The sequence below is a fragment of the Triticum aestivum genome, chromosome 6B (genome assembly GCF_018294505.1).
Source record: "Triticum aestivum cultivar Chinese Spring chromosome 6B, IWGSC CS RefSeq v2.1, whole genome shotgun sequence".
In the NCBI taxonomy this organism is placed as follows: Eukaryota; Viridiplantae; Streptophyta; class Magnoliopsida; order Poales; family Poaceae; genus Triticum; species Triticum aestivum.
In genome coordinates, this window is record NC_057810.1 from 36,582,807 (window position 1) to 36,589,921 (window position 7,115).

Below are 7,115 nucleotides of genomic sequence, written 5' to 3' on the forward strand. Positions count from 1 at the left end.
TCTCGAAGGTTTACACTGAAAGTATCACTGGTCGATTCCTTTCCACTATTGAAGTAGAAACCGCTCCCATAACAATCTATTTATATACCACCATTGTTAGCAATAATCTTGATTAGGTTGATGATCGCTAGTTAATTAAGGTACGTGTGCATGTTGTGCATGCACGTGAAGTGTCATAGTAGTATACGGTGTAGTAGGCTGCCGTGTAGTATAGTATATTAGTAGTACGTATTGGAGTCAACTTCGTGTACTAGTAGGAGTCCAAGAGTCCGAAAATTGCAAGGAGTGGACGAACGCGCCCGCTCCTGGAATCGCCAGCCATCGAACCGGTTATGGGGATGCGGGTCGTACGTTTTATTATATTGTTTTCGCTTGTACACGTACGGAATACGGGGAGGTGTACGTGCATAACGGAGGTGACGTAGACGGTAGTTGGGCTCTAACGGGCTGCAGTGCGGGCCAGCGAGGCCATTTATTACGCGACCGACCTACCAGCCCCGTCCCCATCTGCTCATTTGTTCCCCCAAAATCGAGAGGAGGAACCATAGACAGAGCTCATGGCGAACGCCAACCAAGCTGCAGATCCGGTCGCACTGCCTTTAGTTCCTTGCCCGGATTATGGAAGGCGGGTGGTGACGTTCGTTGCTAGGCGCGGTCAGTTCCAGGGTGAGAGGTTTTACAAGTGCCGCAATCACAATGTAAGTGGATCTTGCTTTTATGAGTTCTGGATTATTTCCGGTGTTCATGTCTTATTAGATTTGTCCATCTATGGCAGCCGGGTAGAGGTGGCTGAGCTTGGACCGGCGGCACCTCCGTTGGCGCAAATCAATCCAGGAGAGGACGAGGTAGCTGCAGCAAATCAAGGTGGTCAGATGCAGCCGGCGGACGGCACGGTGGGGCAGCAGAACGGGGCACCGGATGGATCGCAGATGCCGTCCGCGGCTAGTGGCGTTGTTGGATCTCAGCTCCGCGCGGGGGATGTTGGTCGGCGTCAGGCATCCTTCACTCTCGATGCTGCATCTATCAATCTGGTGGTGTCTGTTGGGAATATGGCCATCTGCCTCGCCATCCTTGTACTGGTAGTGTCTTCCACCATGATGCGTGCGTTTGATTAATTGGATGAATCTAAGAAGCGTATGCGTATGTAGTAGATGATCTATGTCAGGGGTTAATTAGTGTTAGCATCGTACGTGGGAGAAGGACTCTGAGACTCGTGGAGCTTTTGGATGTATGTTTGGTTCAGTGGATGCCTAGTGCTAATGAAATTTTGGTTTCGAGCTAATCATGAACAGTCAATGACGGTAGTAGTTGCTATTTCTTGATTTTTAAAACACCTGCGTGCTGAACGCCTCGCATGTTGCCCACGTGGCAGGGGTGGGTGGTGGTTGGGTAAGTGATGTACCGCGATCCATCAAATGTACCGATGGTACGGTTTCAACCTCCGTCCGTTACCGCACGCCGTACGCGAGCTGGCCATATGTATCAACAGTACCGTACATTAGTGTGTACGGTCCGCTCCAGAGGCCCACCCACGCGGTATCGCTCTATTGGTCCACCTAGCGGGAGCGCGCGCGCCCGACTCGCTATCGCCGCGCTCTCCAAGAGTCCGGTTTAAGACTTATGCGTGTCTACGAGTTTAGACTGAGTCCAAGTCGGTTATTGATAGCTTAGGGCTGGCCGACGTGTATATACAGATACACAGGGCCTGCAACTTTGTATCACTATGGAGAAAAGGAGAAATAAAGAAAAAGAATAAGGCACGACAGGTGCCTTTGGCAAAAGTTTTCGTGTGCGCGTGTTCATCTTGATTTGATGTGATCGATCCTGTGGGTAGAATTCCAACAATTGGTATCAGAGCAAGGTTCAGGAATCGAGCGTTTGCCCCGGGGTTGCGACCTAACTAGCGCCTCGGGGCGGGCGATATGGTCGCTGGGTGGTGCAGCGACGAGAAGGAGCGGGCGATATGGTCGCTGGGTGGTGCAGCGACGAGGACGTGCAGACCGTGGAGTCGTTGGGTGATGCAGCGACGAGGAGGATTGGGCGATCGTCGTTCGGCGGAGCGACAAGGGGGGAGACGGCAGGCTGTCGTTGGCAAGGCGCTGGAAGCAGATCGTTGACGGGAGCAGTGGTGCCGAGGTGCGGTACTGAAAGAGTCGTCAAGATCGTCGTCCGCGGGGATAGATGAGTTGAAGAGTCGTGCAAGTTATGTGATTGGTCGTCGTTGTGTCAGTGAGTCGTCGTCCTCGTCGTCATGTCCAACTGCTTGTCTATGTGAGGATTGTTGAAGATGAAGCATGTCATGTTCGATGGGCTGTCTGGTGTGGTGTGTAGCACCAAGGGCGAAGACGTGAAGTGGAGATCAAGCTCAGGCGTATAGAGGGACGAGGACCAGTGAAGGGGAGCTTCTTCAACGAGGACATGTCTGTACATGGGACGGTGTGTGATCTGTTGGCATGTATTACGTTAGGGGTGACCGATGGTGTTGCCTGGCAGCGTGACTGGGAGTCTGGATCATACGTTCAGGAGGATCATCAAGTCGCGGGTCTACAACAAGTCAAGATCAGAAGGAGTACGAGGAAGATGACAAGTCAAGATTAGAGGAAGATTGTTAGCAATAATCTTGATTAGGTTGATGATCGCTAGTTAATTGAGGTACGTGTGCATGTTGTACATGCACGTGAAGTGTCATAGTAGTATACGATGTAGTAGGCTGCCGTGTAATATAGTATATTAGTAGTACGTATTGGAGTCAACTTCGTGTACTAGTAGGAGCCCAAGAGTCCGGTTTAAGACTTATGCGTGTCTACGAGTTTAGACTGAGTCCAAGTCAGTTATTGTTAGCTTTGGGGCTGGCCGAGGTGTATATATAGATACACAGGGCCTGCAACTTTGTATCATTGTGGAGAAAAGGAGAAATAAAGAAAAAGAATAAGGCATGACAGGTGCCTTTGGCAAAAGTTTTCGTGTGCGCGTGTTCGTCTTGATTTGATGTGATCGATCCTGTGGGTAGAATTTCAACAACCGTTACACATATTTAGGGTTCCTAGGTCAAGTCGCTTTGCTTGTAGATAAAGATATGCTGCTTTTATCGCTGGAATGCAGCCCAACTTTGCTGAATATAGGGTTGGGATCTTAAATGAAGGGTCACTAGTAAACTTCTCAACAAACACGCGCTCAGTCCTGGGCACAGTTTCATTAATCAATCAATTCAAGTGTTATACACCTTTGAACTCTTGTGCCTCCAGTGGAATTTAAGACACTAAATAAATGGTTTAATTCACATAAATGCCAAAAAAAATCATACATTTAAAACTAGAGAACAACTTCTTCAGGTAAAGAGCCTCAGTGCTCTGTTTTGAGTTTGACCGCTATATTTCAATCAAGAATTATATGACGAGTAAGAAAACAGTTCCTTTCTCTGGTGATTGGTACCATGTTTTGTCGTCATATAAACATTCTGAGTTCAGCTCACATCTAGTTAAAACAAGTATCTTTCGATAAAAAAATGGAAAGTACATAATATTTTATAAGAACTTCATGAAAGGGTAGTTATTTAATTTGATTATGTTGTATTAAAGACTAAATATCTTCATCCTTACATATATTACAAGTTCTGGTGTGCAGTGGCGAAGCATGAAACAAAACCAAGAACGGCCCAAGGCGGGGCATCTTTTCTTATTGGGATAAATCCAGAACAAATTCTCAAAGAAAGTCCAGAAAAAACATGGGTCATGGCCATGTTTTGTCCCCAAAAGGATCCGCCCCTGGTGGTGTGGACACCTGATTAGCGAAGGCCAGAGCCTTCTGGAAAAGCATGAATCTGTTCCTTCACAAATTGAGCACAATCAAAACAGGGTTGCTCATAATCTAGCTAATTTTGGTCATCTGATGGTAGCACCGCTGTTGGTTGCACCGCACACTGTGCTTTGGAATTTGTCTGAGTTGACTGTAATCCTATTTCAGTGGGATAAAACCTCACTATTTCCTTGGCAGAAAAAAGGAAAGAGGCACATGAGGAGAGTCCATAAGGAATAAGAAGGTTACGTAGTCACATGCCTGTGGGCCATCTATCTATTAATTATCACTCCCTCCATTTCTTTATATAAGGTGTATTTCTTTCCTTTTTAAGTCAAATAAGTGCATGTTTGACCGAGTTTTTAGGAAAATATATCAATATCCAGAATACAAAATTTATATCCTCTGAACCATCATGAAAAGTTGTTTCATATTTTATAGGTATTGGAAATGTTGATGTTTTCTCAATAACAAATTCAAAATATAATATGAGTTTCAAATTCGTTTCCAAATTTCAAAAAAAAATCATGAATTCAAAAAATGTTTGCTTAATGAAAAATGGTCATCTATTTAAAAAAATCAAGTATTTGAAATTTTTTCATTAGTTTTAAAAAATCTATTTGATTTGCAAAAAGTGTTCCCTAATTCAAAATAATGGTTTTCGATTCAAAATTTATTCATGAATTTCAGAAAGATGTTTTTCGATTCAAAAAGTGTTCATGAATTGAAAGAAATGTTCATGAATTATATATATTTTTTAATTTGAAAAAAGTTTGAGAATTTAAGAAATATTGACTAATTCCAAAATTATTCATGAATTAAAAAACTGTTATTCAATTTTGTCAAATGCTCGCAAATGGTTTTTGAAATCATGAATACAAAAAGTTTCATGGATTCATGAAAGTTCGTGCAATTGAGAAAGTACATGAATTTTGAAAAAGTACTAAATCTTATATTGTGTTCATGGATGTAAGAACTTCTGAATTCAAAAAATATTGGTGAATTATTAGAAAAGAAAAATATGAAAAGGAAAAATGAAAGAAAAATGAAAAAGACAGAACAAAACAAAGATAATATAAACAGAGAAAAAACGAGATAGTCACAGTCGAAGCCCGTATGTTGGCCGGCCCATGCAACGTCACAAGTACGCAAGAGCTACACGTTTCCACGGTATTCATTGCGGTACGCAGGAACTAGGAACGGCAGACCAGGGTATATCTCACAAATAAGAGTGATTTAGCTCTGACAGGCCACATCTCCTCATGGCCAGGCAGGGCAACCCATGTAGTGGCAGAGGAGCTCGTGATGCTTCGCTCGGCGACTGGCAGCTCGTTGTAGATGTTGCTGTGATGTGGTTCCGAACAAAATTCGCGTCTTTCTCTGGCGTCTTCCTCGCGAGTCCATACTGATAGGCGAGCTACTCCACCACCGCAACATGCCAGCGTCGCCAGCGTGCCCCCTGTGGTGGTGCTGACTCGTGGCGGCACGCTTTGCTTGATTGCGTGATGTACGTACTGCAGTGTGTGGGCGCTTTCTTGGGAGCTAGTGGGGAAAATGTGCCTGGACAGGAACCCGAAGGCCTCTATGAAAGATGAATTTATGCTGCCTCAGATTGCAAGATTGTCATCCATGATATCAAGCATAAGCGTGTGGCAGTTTATGGCGCGACTATCTAACAAATCTTAGATCTTTCTAGTCTTTCTACTAGTTGCTCTTTTATTCATGAATTAACGAGGTCGAATATGCTCACAATTTAGCGATGCATACTCTGTAGGTTGGCTGCCATGTTGGTTAGGTAACTCTGATGAACTTACTTTCGTCGCGGTAAATATTGTGATGTGTTATTTAAAGGCTCCGTGAGATTGTCTATAAAAAGATAAGGAGTTGGTGGTACGCATGTGACCTGGATATAGGCATGCTAAAAAAGTAGAGATTATGGTTGTTGAACATGTGTATATATGCATAGGTCTGAGTTCTGTATGCAGTACCTGTACTATCTGTCTTCCTCTGTATGTACGTGTATCTTAGGAGACAACATACCGGTCGCATCCATTGTATCTATATATATGTGCCTAGTGCACGATCAATCAATTATCGATGCACCAAATCATTCCCTACATGGTATCTATTGAAAGACGATCTTCCAACTTCGCTAACCCTAGCCGCCGCCTCGGGCCGCCGCCGCCGCCGCGACCTCCTGCCGCCGCCGCCGCCCCAAGCCGCCGCCACTACCCCTCCTCCCCGCGCGCCCTCTCCCCGCCACACGCCTTCCCCTTCACGCCGCGCTGCCCCTTCCCGCCGCGCCGCCTCTCCTCAGCCGCGCCGCCGCCTCCCTCCCCACCATTCCGCCGCCATGTCGTCCAATGCCTCCACCTACTCCAACCCCTTCGCCGTCGACCCTACCGAGATCCGCAACATCAACGTCCATGCCTGCGTCCCCGTGATCCTCGACGCCTCCAACTCCACGTACTTTGCGTGGAAGACGTACTTCACGCTACTCTTCCGCGAGAACAACCTCGTGGATCACGTGGATGGCACTGTGGACTCCCACGCCATGGTGGACGACGCCGAGTGCACCGCGATCGACGCCATGATCATCCGGTGGTTCTTCACCATCATCTCCAAGGACTTGTTCCACACGGTCGTGAGCGCCGGCGACGACGCCCGCGCCATGCGGGTCAAGCTGAACGGCCTCTTCATCGACAATAAGCTTCAGCGCCGCGTTTTTTTGCAGCAGGAATTTTTTGACTGACACCAGGATGAACAGTCCATTGATGACTACTGCCGCCGCCTGAAGACGTCGGCGGATGAGCTCCGTGACATTGGAGCCAAGGTGGACGACGACCTCCTCCTCAGAACGCTCACCGTCGGCCTCAACGAGGACTTCGGCAACACGACCTCCAACCTCACCTTGATGCCGGAGCCCTCCTTCCCAAGTTTGTGGCGTACTTGAGGTTGGAGGAGCGCCAGATGAAGGGGGTCAAGAAGCGCGTGCAGCACCAAGCCCTCGCCGCCGGCACCTCACGCGGCGCCCCTCCGGCCGCCCCACCCGCTCCGCACCAGCAACCGCCGCACCCCCCCCCCTCCCGCGCGCCTCCGGGGTACTTCCCCCTACCGCCCGCCCCTCCCGCCCCTCCTGCTGCCCCCCAGCAGCCGGGTGGCGGGCGCCGCGGCAACCGCCGCGGGGGCGGCAGCAAGCAGCAACAGGCGCCGGGAGGGGCCCCTCATCAGCAGCAGCAACAGGTGACTCCCCCATGGACGTACGGCACCAACTCGTGGACCGGCTCGTCCACGCGTACTCCATGCCGGTCCTTCGGGCT

At 48.0% G+C, this 7,115-nt stretch overlaps 1 long non-coding RNA gene across 1 annotated transcript; it reads left to right on the forward strand.

Moving 5' to 3' along the window:
* Positions 1-260: 260 nt before the first annotated feature.
* Positions 261-1,242, forward strand: LOC123133332 (uncharacterized). The gene is made up of 2 exons (XR_006465229.1): positions 261-698; positions 776-1,242. It is a non-coding gene; the product is annotated as an uncharacterized lncRNA (long non-coding RNA).
* The last annotated feature ends 5,873 nt before the right edge of the window (positions 1,243-7,115 follow it).